The 12,059-nt window shown below is 47.0% G+C and overlaps 1 protein-coding gene across 3 annotated transcripts in view; it reads right to left on the minus strand.

The window, feature by feature from the left end:
* The window catches only part of TRAF2 (TNF receptor associated factor 2), a 49,058-nt gene extending 37,434 nt beyond the window's left edge, over positions 1-11,624 (minus strand). For 2 of the 3 annotated variants that reach the window (XM_056538420.1, XM_056538417.1), the window contains exon 1: positions 11,543-11,624. The gene's annotated coding sequence lies outside the window, so the exon portion shown is untranslated. The remainder of the gene's footprint in view (positions 1-11,542) is intronic. The other variant, XM_056538418.1, reaches the window with a different exon arrangement.
* Positions 11,625-12,059: the final 435 nt, after the last annotated feature.

Raw genomic sequence — 12,059 nt, forward strand, 5'->3', positions numbered from 1 at the left:
GCTGCACACATATCTTAGTTCTCAGCACTAAAGAGAGAATGACTCATTAGTCCAGGGCAGAAACCACAAACCATCTGTGTCTCTAAGGAGTGTCCTCTCTGAAGAAGCTGTCTTGTAGGAAAGCGGAACACGTGGAGCTGCTATGTCCCTCCGACCTACACCCCCCCCCCCCCCCTTGGTTGGTGAGGTAGCCCCTGGTATATATGTATACCATTTGTTAGGCGGTACAGTATTACCTGATGGGGACAGCCATATTTGGGATTCTTGTTTGAGTCATGGCATTATTTTAGATTCATTACCAGCCTCACTGATGCAGGTGGGTTATCCCCACTCTGGCTTTTTATTCCAGGGGCCCCTCTTAGATGCTTACTGTGTATCCCGAGGGGGGAGTAGGTGGTTATTTGGGTTATAATCCTCCACCATGTTCTCTGTGTTTTAAAGTGGCTTTAAAATGTTTGTGCGATTTAATAAAATATTTATACACTTTTTACATCATTATTATAGTGGTGTGCATCTATCAATAGTGGCTAGCTTTTCTCTTTCTTTTGGTCTAAGGAGGGTGGGGGCTTCTTTCAGAGAGGGCTTTGGACAGAGAGAGAGAGGATGACTGGATGAGGTCATTCCCTCACTTCATGCATGTAAGTGACAATCAAAGAGGGGAAACTGCTCTATAGAGATAGTGAATGATATTTAAACAATTAAATAGGTTGATGAGAGGGAAATGATGGGCTATGAGTTTAGTTCCCCGGAGTATTCCTTTAAGCTGTTGCACAACTACAATTCCCATCATGCTGACGCAGCAAGTAGAGACATGTCCCCAAACTTGTGACTGAACAGCTATTGCATAACTAAATCTCCCATCATATAGGCATGCCTGGAGGTTTTGTAGTTTTGCAACAGCGTGCTGTATGCTCCACAGGAAGTTCTTTTATTTTTGAATTTCCTTTCTGTCTGACCACAGTGCTCTCTGCTGACACCTCTGTCCATGTCAGGAACTGTCCAGAGTACAAGCAAATTCCCATAGCAAACCTATGCTGCTCTGGACAGTTCCTGACACGGACAGAGGTGGCAGCAGAGAGCACTGTGGTCAGACAGGAAAGAACTACACAGAGCTGCACTGCGCTCAATTAGTGCCCGCACGCCAATTCTGCCAGAACGCCTGCTGTGTGCACGAGCCCTTAGGCTGAGTTCACATTTCCATTTAAGTCTTAATCCTTCCAGTACTTAGCTGCAGTATGCTCCACAGGAAGTTGTGTATTTCTTTCCTGTCTGACTACAGTGCTCTCTGCTGCCCCCTTTGTCCAGAGCAGGAGAGGTTTGCTATGGAGATTTGCTTCTACTCTGGACAGAGGTGTCAGCAGAGAGCACTGTGGTCAGACTGGAAATAACTACACAACTTCCTGTGGAGCATACAGCAGCTGATAAGTACTGGAAGGATTAACATTTTTAAATAGCAATGTACAATGTGAACTTAGCCTAAGTGCCCGTGCACACAACGAGCGTTCTGAATGAAGCAGCCTTTGGCAGAATTGGCGTACGGGCACTAATTGAGCGCAATGCAGCTCCGGCAGAATTCCGCCAAAAATAATAAAAACGTTCAATCTTCCGATGGAATCGGGATCGGCCTCGGAAGTTCCTTTATGGAACTTCTGTAGTGTAGAGACTGTAGCAGAGCCCTATTTACATCAATGGGATACTGCTCACTGTCCTTTTCCAGTGTTTTCCAACCAAAGTGCCTCCAGCTGTGGCAAAACTACAACTCCCAGCATGCACGGACAGCCAACGGCTGTCCGTGCATGCTGGGTGTTGTAGTTTTGCAACTGTTTGGAAAATACTGGTTAAAAGTAGGACAAAGTCTTCTTGATGATTTACTGCGCTCATGTGACAAAGATCCCGAGTCACTTAGCGCTTATACAAGGGGTCATTATACCAAAGGTCGGCCCTTTTCTTAGAGGCGTTGTCCTACAAGGGGTCAATAGACCTAAGGTCAGGCCCTTCCATTAGAGGTACAAGAAAAGGCTTCAGTATAGGGTGCAGGAGTACATCGGCGCTGAACGGACCCAGGACACAGCAGGTAAGAAGGTAAAATCCAATTTATTTGATGCAACGCGTTTCCCTGCACAAGCGCAGATTCATCAGGCATCATGCCTGATGAATCTGCGCTTGTGCAGGGAAACGCGTTGCATCAAATAAATTGGATTTTACCTTCTTACCTGCTGTGTCCTGGGTCCGTTCAGCGCCGATTTACTCCTGCACCCTATACTGAAGCCTTTTCTTGTACCTATACGTTATGGAATCCACACCAGGAGGGCCGAAGACGGACCATTGTATCCAAGCGATTTCCATTGTTGTGTATGAGGCTACACAACCACCCAGGGTGAGAAGTTTAAAATTAGCTTTTACTCTCCCCTCCCCCCTTCTCCGGTGGTATTACCCTATGGAGCGCCTTCTCTCCTGTTTTTAGAAACTTCCATTAGAGGAGCAGTCACTTACTAGCTGAAGAACAGAGGTGACATAGAATCCGCACCCTTGGCATCCCCATACTTCGTGGCAGGCAGGACCTTTTGGGGCGTTGCTCCCTTGTTGAGGCATGTACCAGGGCTATTAATGCCAAGTATAAAAATCACCATGTGGGCACTGCCATAGGAGAAGCAGAATGGTCACCCAAGCGGCTCCCCCTGTCTACAAGACGTCCGAGCCGTCACCTGCGTGACTAGAAGACGTCCAAAGAAGCCATTAAAGCGCAACGGTCATGAACTCTGGGTGCTATAACTAGAGATGAGCGAACTTACAGTAAATTCGATTCGTCACGAACTTCTCGGCTCGGCAGTTGATGACTTATCCTGCATAAATTAGTTCAGCTTTCCGGTGCTCCGGTGGGCTGGAAAAGGTGGATACAGTCCTAGGAAAGAGTCTCCTAGGACTGTATCCACCTTTTCCAGCCCACGGGAGCACCTGAAAGCTGAACTAATTTAGGCAGGATAAGTCATCAACTGCCGAGCCGAGAAGTTCGTGACGAATCGAATTTACTGTAAGTTCGCTCTAGCTATAACCTACACACAGCCTTTGTACTGTGTGCCGATGGTGTGCATAGCATTGTTTTTACCTTATTTTTGCACCCCAAAAAATGCTTGTGATCACAGCCACAGGCGTGGAGCGGATAGGCGTGGTGCGGGATACGCTACGCCCACCCCGTGTCAGCGCTGGGACCGCTGTGTGATTGACACACAGGTCCTAGCACATCCGACCCTCAGCTCATCTATCGTGCGCGGCGCCGCGTGGTATCCAGGCAAGTGCTCACTCCCGCCGCCATCTGCCTCCTCAGTGCGCCTGTGTCAATCACACAGCGGTCCCAGCGCTGACACAGGGGGTGGGCGTAGCGGCGGTGGGGCATAGCGTACCTCGTGCCACACCTATCCGACTGTGTGTGGCTGTGATCAAAAGCATTTTTGGGGGGCGATGAAAGCAAAAATAAGGTAAAAAAACATTGCTGTACCCACCATCGGCACAGTACAAAGGCTGTGTGCACGTTATAGCACCCAGAGATCATGACCGTTGCGACTTAAAGCAAGAGAGAAGCTGTTGTAACAGGAAAAGGGCTGCTCATTATTGTCCCCCGCAACAATTGAGCAATAACGTATAGAAGGTATTTGTGAGGGAAATGTACAGTCATGGCCGTAAATGTTGGCGCCCCTGAAATTGTTCTATAAAATGAAGTATTTCTCACAGGAAAGGATTGCAGTAACACATCTTTTCCTATACACATGTTTATTCCCTTCGTGTGTATTGGAACTAAAGCAAAAAAGGAGGAAAAAAAGCAAATGTGACATAATGTCACCAAACTCCAAAAATGGTCTGGACAAAATTATTGGCACCTTTTCAAAATTGTGGGAAAATAAGATTGTTTCCAGCATGTGATGTTCCTTTATACTCACCTGGGGGCAAGTAACAGGTGTGGGCAATATAAAAATCCCACCTGAAAGCAGATAAAAAGGAGAGAAGTTCACTTTGTCTTTGCATTGTGTGTCTGTGTGTGTCACACTAAGCATGGACTACAGAAAGAGGAGAAGAGAACTGTCTGAGGACTTGAGAACCAAAATTGTGGAAAAATATCAACAATCTACAGGTTACAAGTCCATCTCCAGAGATCTAGATTTGCCTTTGTCCACAGTGCGAAACATTATCAAGAAGTTTACAACCCATGGTACTGTAGATAATCTCCCTGGGTGTGGACGGAAGAGAAAAACTGATGAAAGGTGTCAATGCAGGATAGTCGGGATGGTGGATAAGCAGCCCCAAACAAGTTCCAAAGATATTCAAGCTTCCTGCAGGCTCAGGGAGCATCAGTGTCAGCGCAAACTATCCGTCGACATTTAAATGAAATGAAACGCTATGGAGGAGACCCCGGAGGACCCCACTATGGAGGAGACCCAGGAGGACCCCACCATGGAGGAGACCCAGGAGGACCCGACTATGGAGGAGACCCAGGAGGACCCGACTATGGAGGAGACCCAGGAGGACCCGACTATGGAGGAGACCCAGGAGGACCCGACTATGGAGGAGACCCAGGAGGACCCGACTATGGAGGAGACCCAGGAGGACCCGACTATGGAGGAGACCCAGGAGGACCCCACTATGGAGGAGACCCAGGAGGACCCGACTATGGAGGAGACCCAGGAGGACCCCACTATGGAGGAGACCCAGGAGGACCCCACTATGGAGGAGACCCAGGAGGACCCCACTATGGAGGAGACCCAGGAGGACCCCGCTATGGAGGAGACCCAGGAGGACCCCACTGCTGACACAGATATATAAAAGCATGCTGGGAGTTGGTTTTGCAACAGCTGGAGGCACCCTGGTTGGGAAACACTGGTTTTAGCACTAAAGCTGACATGGGCTGTAGCTCTCTAGGTTCCATACAAAGGTCCAGGCTCACGCTCTTCTGATGTCTCCTGGTCCTTCGGACGTGGCACAATAAACCGCTCTTCTTTTGCCCTGTGTGAATGGCGCAGTAGTACGTCTGCTTTACCACTTCACTCACCGCCAATGGCACTGAAGACGACATATCGCTTGGCTATCGCTATCAGTCCCATAGACTGTATGAAGTGGTGATTATGGAGGGTACTACCTCAATACACCAGTGCTCCCTAACCAGTGTGCCTCCAGCTGTTGCAAAACTATAACTCTCACCATGTCTGGACAGCGTGAGAGTTTCTGGCACACGACACGGGACCATAACACTAGATCCCTGGAGCGGAGAAGTAGCAGATCACTGAAGCGGTAGCGTAGTTACTATTCTTGTGCCCTCTTCAGGGTCCATACCAGAGTCCAGACTCGCACTCTCCAGACGTCCCCCTACTCCGCCCTCCAGAGCGCAACATCAGGGGTGTTACAATGTTCCTTGTCACAACAGCATCAGCCACTGCTCACTGACAGGGTATTCCAGGAAAAACTTGAGATAGATATATATATCTCAACTGGCTACAAATTTGTAAATTACTTCTATTAAGAAAAAATGTTAATCCTTCCAGTAGTTATCAACTGCTGAAGTTGTGTAGTTCTTTCCATTCTGACCACAGTGCTCTCTGCTGACACCTCTGTCCATGTCAGGAACTGTCCAGAGGAGGAGAGGTTTGCTATGGGGGATTTGCTCCTACTCTGGACAGTTCCTGACATGGACAGAGGTGTCAGCAGAGAGCACTGTGGTCAGAGAAAAGAACAACAACTACAGCAGCTGATAACTAATTGGAAGGGTTAAGAGTTTTAATAGAAATAATTTACAAATCTGTCTAACTTTCTGGAGCCAGTTGAAAAAAAAAAAACTATTCCTGGAATACCCCTTTAAAGTGGCCACGGTGCCAGCTCCCACCTTAACATCAGGCAGCACAGCTGTGACCTTTTTTAAGAACAGTCACCAGCGGCTGCATGAAGAAATGTCAAATCTTGTTCCATTTCAACAAATTTTTAATTTAAAGAAAAAACAAAATAACCACAAGACAGTCCCAATCAAATCGCGAATGAAGGTCAGGCTAGATCTATAGGAAAGTCTGGAGGCGGAAGAAGCCTGAGATGGGGCGGACGTGTCTGGTGCAGCTGAATATCGCGGTATTTTATAAGACGCGTTCTGATCTGACAGAGCGAGTTATTATTTAACCCCTTTAACCAACAGTTCCAGCTCTAATAGGGAGACAAAAGCTAAATTAGCCTACAAGATGGAACGTGACACCTGTTTTATAATACCCACAGGGACCGTGGAGGGGGCGAGCGTTAGAACCTCAACTGCGCAGGTGGCCGCCACCACGTGTCATAGGACCTGAAGGGAAAGCTTCCATGTAAAGGGCAGGTGTGACGCCATGTGTAACCCCTACGGTGCCATCTGAAAAGGCAACGGGTATGTGGATGTTGGGCGCTGATGCCAAGGCTAAAGAATTATGGGGGAGATCCATTCCGGGTCCTGGACATATACCGTGGTCCCTTAAAGGGGTACTCCAGGGGGGAAAAAAAATTATTTTTATTTTCTTTTAAATCAACTGGTGCCAGAAAGTTAAACAGATTTGTAAATTACTTCTGTTAAAAAATCTTAATCCTTCCTGTACTTATTAGCTGCTGAACATTTCAGTGGAAATTCTTTTCCGTTTGAAACACAGAGCTCTCTGCTGACATCACGAGCACAGTGCTCTCTGCTGACACCTCTGTCCATTTTAGGAACTGTCCAGAATAAAAGGAAATCCCCATAGCAAACATATGCTGTTCTGGACAGTTCCTAAAATGGACAGAGATGTCAGCAGAGAGCACAGTGGTCATGATGTCAGCAGACAGCTGACAAAGAATTTCCGCTGTAGTATTCAGCAGCTAATAAGTACAGGAAGGATTAAGATTTTTTTAATAGAAATAAATTGACAAATCTGTTTAACTGTCTGGCACCAGTTGATTTAAAAAATAAATAAAATAAAAAATTTTCACCGGAGTACCCCTTTAACATACAATATTAAAGCGGTACTCCACTGGAATTTTTTTTTAATTTTTTATTTTTTTTTCATTTTTTTTTCCTATCAACTGGTGCAAGAAAGTTAAACATATTTGTAATTTACTTTATATATATATATATATATATATATATATATATATAAAAAAAAAAAATAAAAAAAAATTTTTTAGTCCTTCCAGTACTTAGCTGCTATATGCACCACGGAAGTTCTTTTCTCTGACCATTTTAGGAACTGTTCAGAGCAGCATATGTTTGCTATGGGAATTTTCTCCTACTCTGGACAGTTCCTAGGTGTCAGGAGAGAGCACTGTGGTCAGACAGAAAGGAAAATCAAAAAGAAAAGAACTTCCATGGAGCATACAGCAACTGATAAGTACTGGAAGGGTTAAGATTTTTAAATAGAAGTAATTTACGATTCTGTTTAACTTTCTGGCACCAGTTTATTTAACAAAAAAAAAAAAAAAAGTTTTTCAGGGAGTATCCCTTTAATTTGGCACAATCGGCCAACACAGCGCCGCAGTTGCCAGACAGCCAAAACTGATTATCAGATATTCCGGAGTGTTACAGAGGGAGTACCCAGATCTACCGCCTGTACTGTCCATATAAGATCTGGCTACGTGGTATTTCCTTATTGGTTTAGCTCGTACATTACTCGTCTGACCGGTTTTAAACTCTAAGGGCCCATTCACACCATAGAATCTCCGCGAAAAATTCTTTAAAAATTCCGGATTCCGCCTAAAGAATGACATTAGGCGGAATGTACTGCCATCCGTGGTGACAACGCACGTACTCACACCGATTAATTTCGGCAGCGCCAGCCGCACACGTAACGTCTAACCTAAGGGAATGTTCACACTATGGAGATTCCACTGTCAGGGCCTATTCAGACTGCGGGATTATCCGACCAGAAAACTTCCGGGCAGGCGCTAAAATCCTATTAAAAGTCTTTTTTTTTAAGACGTTACGAATGCGGAATTTACTGCGAAACACGTCTCAAATTCAGCGCATCAAGTTAGTTATTTTAGCTCAGTGTTTCGCAAAACAAGGTGCCTCCAGCTGTTGCAAAACTACAACTCCCAGCATGTCCGGACAGCCGAAGACTGTCCGGACATGCTGGGAGTTGTAGTTTTGCAACAGCTGGAGGCACCCTGGTTAAAGGGGTACTGCGGTGGAAAACTTTTCTTTTTTTTCTTTTGTAAATCAACTGGTCAGATTTGTAAATTACTTCTATTAAAAAATCTTTACCCTTCCAGTACTTTTAAGCAGCTGTATGCTACAGAGGAAATTCTTTTCTTTTTGAACTTCTTTTTTCGTCTTGTCCACAGTGCTCTCTGCTGACACCTCTGTTCGTTTCAGGAACTGTCCAGAGCAGCATAAGTTTGCTATAGGGATTTTCTCCTACAATGGACAGTTCCTGACACAGGCATCAGGTGTCAGCAGAGAGCACTGTGGACAAGGCAAAAAAGAAATTAAAAAAGAAAAGAATTTCCTCTGTAGCATACAGCTGCTTAAAAGTGCTGGAAGGGTAAAGATTTTTTAATACAAGTAATTTACAAATCTGTTTAACTTTCTGGAACCAGTTGATTTAAAAAAAAAAAAAAAAAAGTTATCCACCGGAGTACCCCTTTAACCAGGGTGCCTCCAGCTGTTGCAAAACTACAACTCCCAGCATGAAATGCTGGGAGTTGTAGTTTTGCAACAGCTGGAGGCACCTTGTTTTGGGAAACACTGGAGTACCCCTTTAAGGAAACATTGCTTTAGTTGAATCTACTATAAAAAAAAAGGTCATACCCAACTCCCATCACTACAACTCCCATCATATCCATCCGATTCTCCATGCTGTTTCCAGTGTTGCCAGGAGACGGGGTCACATGGTCACAAAGCTATTACGAATAATCCAATGATTGTTACAAAATCAAATATGCAATAAAAGTGTCACAATAAGGGTCAAAAGTCACAAAGAGCGATGACAACGCACAACCATGTCATCCGCTACAAGTCATACACCGAGAAGAACTACAATTACCAGCAGCCTGTTCGAGGAGATGGTCCTCACCCTGCAATGTGGGACAACAACTCCCAGCAGGTCCTGACAACCACAACCTGAAAAATATAAAAACACAAACACACGAACTACAATGGTCAGCATCTCCATATCCGGCTAGAAGTTGTAGTTCCACAGAAGTTCCCACAGATATGTTGGGAGTAGTAGTCCTAGTTTGCGCAAGAACAACAGAAACTCTGCACCAGTCTGGAAGTTGTAGTTACTGCAGTAAAAACCAAGGAATGCTGAGGGTTGTAGTTCCTGAAGTGTGTGGGGTGAAAGGGAACAAAACCAGTAAGGTTGTCCAGTGCCTGCTGGGAGTTGCAGGTACAGGGCAGGCTGGGAGTTGTAGTACTATAGCAGCAGTGTACAGGGCAGGCTGGGAGTTGTAGTACCATAGCAGCAGAGTACAGGGCAGGCTGGGAGTTGTAGTACCATAGCAGCAGTGTACAGGGCAGGCTGGGAGTTGTAGTACTATAGCAGCAGTGTACAGGGCAGGCTGGGAGTTGTAGTACCATAGCAGCAGAGTACAGGGCAGGCTGGGAGTTGTAGTACCATAGCAGCAGTGTACAGGACAGGATGGGAGTTGTAGTACTATAGCAGCAGTGTACAGGACAGGCTGGGAGTTGTAGTACCATAGCAGCAGTGTACAGGGCAGGCTGGGAGTTGTAGTACCATAGCAGCAGTGTACAGGACAGGATGGGAGTTGTAGTACCATAGCAGCAGAGTACAGGGCAGGCTGGGAGTTGTAGTACCATAGCAGCAGTGTACAGGACAGGCTGGGAGTTGTAGTACCATAGCAGCAGTGTACAGGGCAGGCTGGGAGTTGTAGTACCATAGCAGCAGTATACAGGACAGGCTGGGAGTTGTAGTACCATAGCAGCAGTGTACAGGGCAGGCTGGGAGTTGTAGTACCATAGCAGCAGTGTACAGGGCAGGCTGGGAGTTGTAGTACCATAGCAGCAGTGTACAGGACAGGCTGGGAGTTGTAGTACCATAGCAGCAGTGTACATGGCAGGCTGGGAGTTGTAGTACCATAGCAGCAGTGTACAGGACAGGCTGGGAGTTGTAGTACCATAGCAGCAGTGTACAGGGCAGGCTGGGAGTTGTAGTACCATAGCAGCAGTATACAGGACAGGCTGGGAGTTGTAGTACCATAGCAGCAGTGTACAGGGCAGGCTGGGAGTTGTAGTACCATAGCAGCAGTGTACAGGGCAGGCTGGGAGTTGTAGTACCATAGCTGCAGTGTACAGGACAGGCTGGGAGTTGTAGTACCATAGCAGCAGTGTACATGGCAGGCTGGGAGTTGTAGTACCATAGCAGCAGTGTACAGGGCAGGCTGGGAGTTGTAGTACCATAGCAGCAGTGTACATGGCAGGCTGGGAGTTGTAGTACCATAGCAGCAGTATACAGGACAGGCTGGGAGTTGTAGTACCATAGCAGCAGTGTACAGGGCAGGCTGGGAGTTGTAGTACCATAGCAGCAGTGTACAGGGCAGGCTGGGAGTTGTAGTACCATAGCAGCAGAGTACAGGGCAGGCTGGGAGTTGTAGTACCATAGCAGCAGTGTACAGGACAGGCTGGGAGTTGTAGTACCATAGCAGCAGTGTACAGGGCAGGCTGGGAGTTGTAGTACCATAGCAGCAGTATACAGGACAGGATGGGAGTTGTAGTACCATAGCAGCAGTATACAGGACAGGATGGGAGTTGTAGTACCATAGCAGCAGTATACAGGACAGGATGGGAGTTGTAGTACCATAGCAGCAGTGTACAGGGCAGGCTGGGAGTTGTAGTACCATAGCAGCAGTGTACAGGGCAGGCTGGGAGTTGTAGTACCATAGCAGCAGTATACAGGACAGGCTGGGAGTTGTAGTACCATAGCAGCAGTATACAGGACAGGATGGGAGTTGTAGTACCATAGCAGCAGTGTACAGGGCAGGCTGGGAGTTGTAGTACCATAGCAGCAGTGTACAAGGCAGGCTGGGAGTTGTAGTACCATAGCAGCAGTGTACAGGGCAGGCTGGGAGTTGTAGTGCCATAGCAGAAGTGTACAGGGCAGGCTGGGAGTTGTAGTACCATAGCAGCAGTATACAGGACAGGCTGGGAGTTGTAGTACCATAGCAGCAGTGTACAGGGCAGGCTGGGAGTTGTAGTACCATAGCAGCAGTATACAGGACAGGCTGGGAGTTGTAGTACCATAGCAGCAGTATACAGGACAGGATGGGAGTTGTAGTACCATAGCAGCAGTGTACAGGACAGGCTGGGAGTTGTAGTACCATAGCAGCAGTGTACAGGACAGGCTGGGAGTTGTAGTACCATAGCAGCAGTATACAGGACAGGCTGGGAGTTGTAGTACCATAGCTGCAGTGTACAGGGCAGGCTGGGTGTCTTGGTAGCAGCCGTCAGGGGCCGTAGAGCAGTGGCCGCCCGTCCCCTCAGCTGCCCGGGGAGCCCCGCACTACAGCCCCCGGCTCCGCGGCCTCCACACAACACAAATCAACGAAAACTCACCAAATAAAGCCGAGAAGAGTCCGGATAATAACGAGACAGAAAGTACGAAGAGAGGGAAGCAGGAGAAGGAGGGGAGGGGAGGGGAGGGGAGGGGCGGGGAGGGGAGGGGAGGGGCGGGGAGGGGAGGGGAGGGGAGGGGCGGGGAGGGGAGGGGCGTGTCCTGTGGAAAGTGATGACGATACAAAACGACCAATAGGAAGGGCCAACCAGTTAAGACACGACCATGTATCTAAGCCCAAAAGTGTGATACTATCTGCTGTGTCACCGTGTATTTTACTATTTTCTGCTAAGTCACTGTATCTTATATTAGATTATTATTATTTTTAATAATAATAATGATATTATATATTAGATACCAGACCCCCTAAACTAATACAGACACACGACGAGACCCCCTACACTAATACATACACACGACCAGACCCCCTACACTAATACAGACACAGGACCAGACCCCCTACACTAATACAGACACACGACCAGACCCCCTACACTAATACATACACAGGACCAGACC

The sequence above is a fragment of the Hyla sarda genome, chromosome 9 (assembly GCF_029499605.1).
Source record: "Hyla sarda isolate aHylSar1 chromosome 9, aHylSar1.hap1, whole genome shotgun sequence".
NCBI classification, from domain to species: domain Eukaryota; kingdom Metazoa; phylum Chordata; class Amphibia; order Anura; family Hylidae; genus Hyla; species Hyla sarda.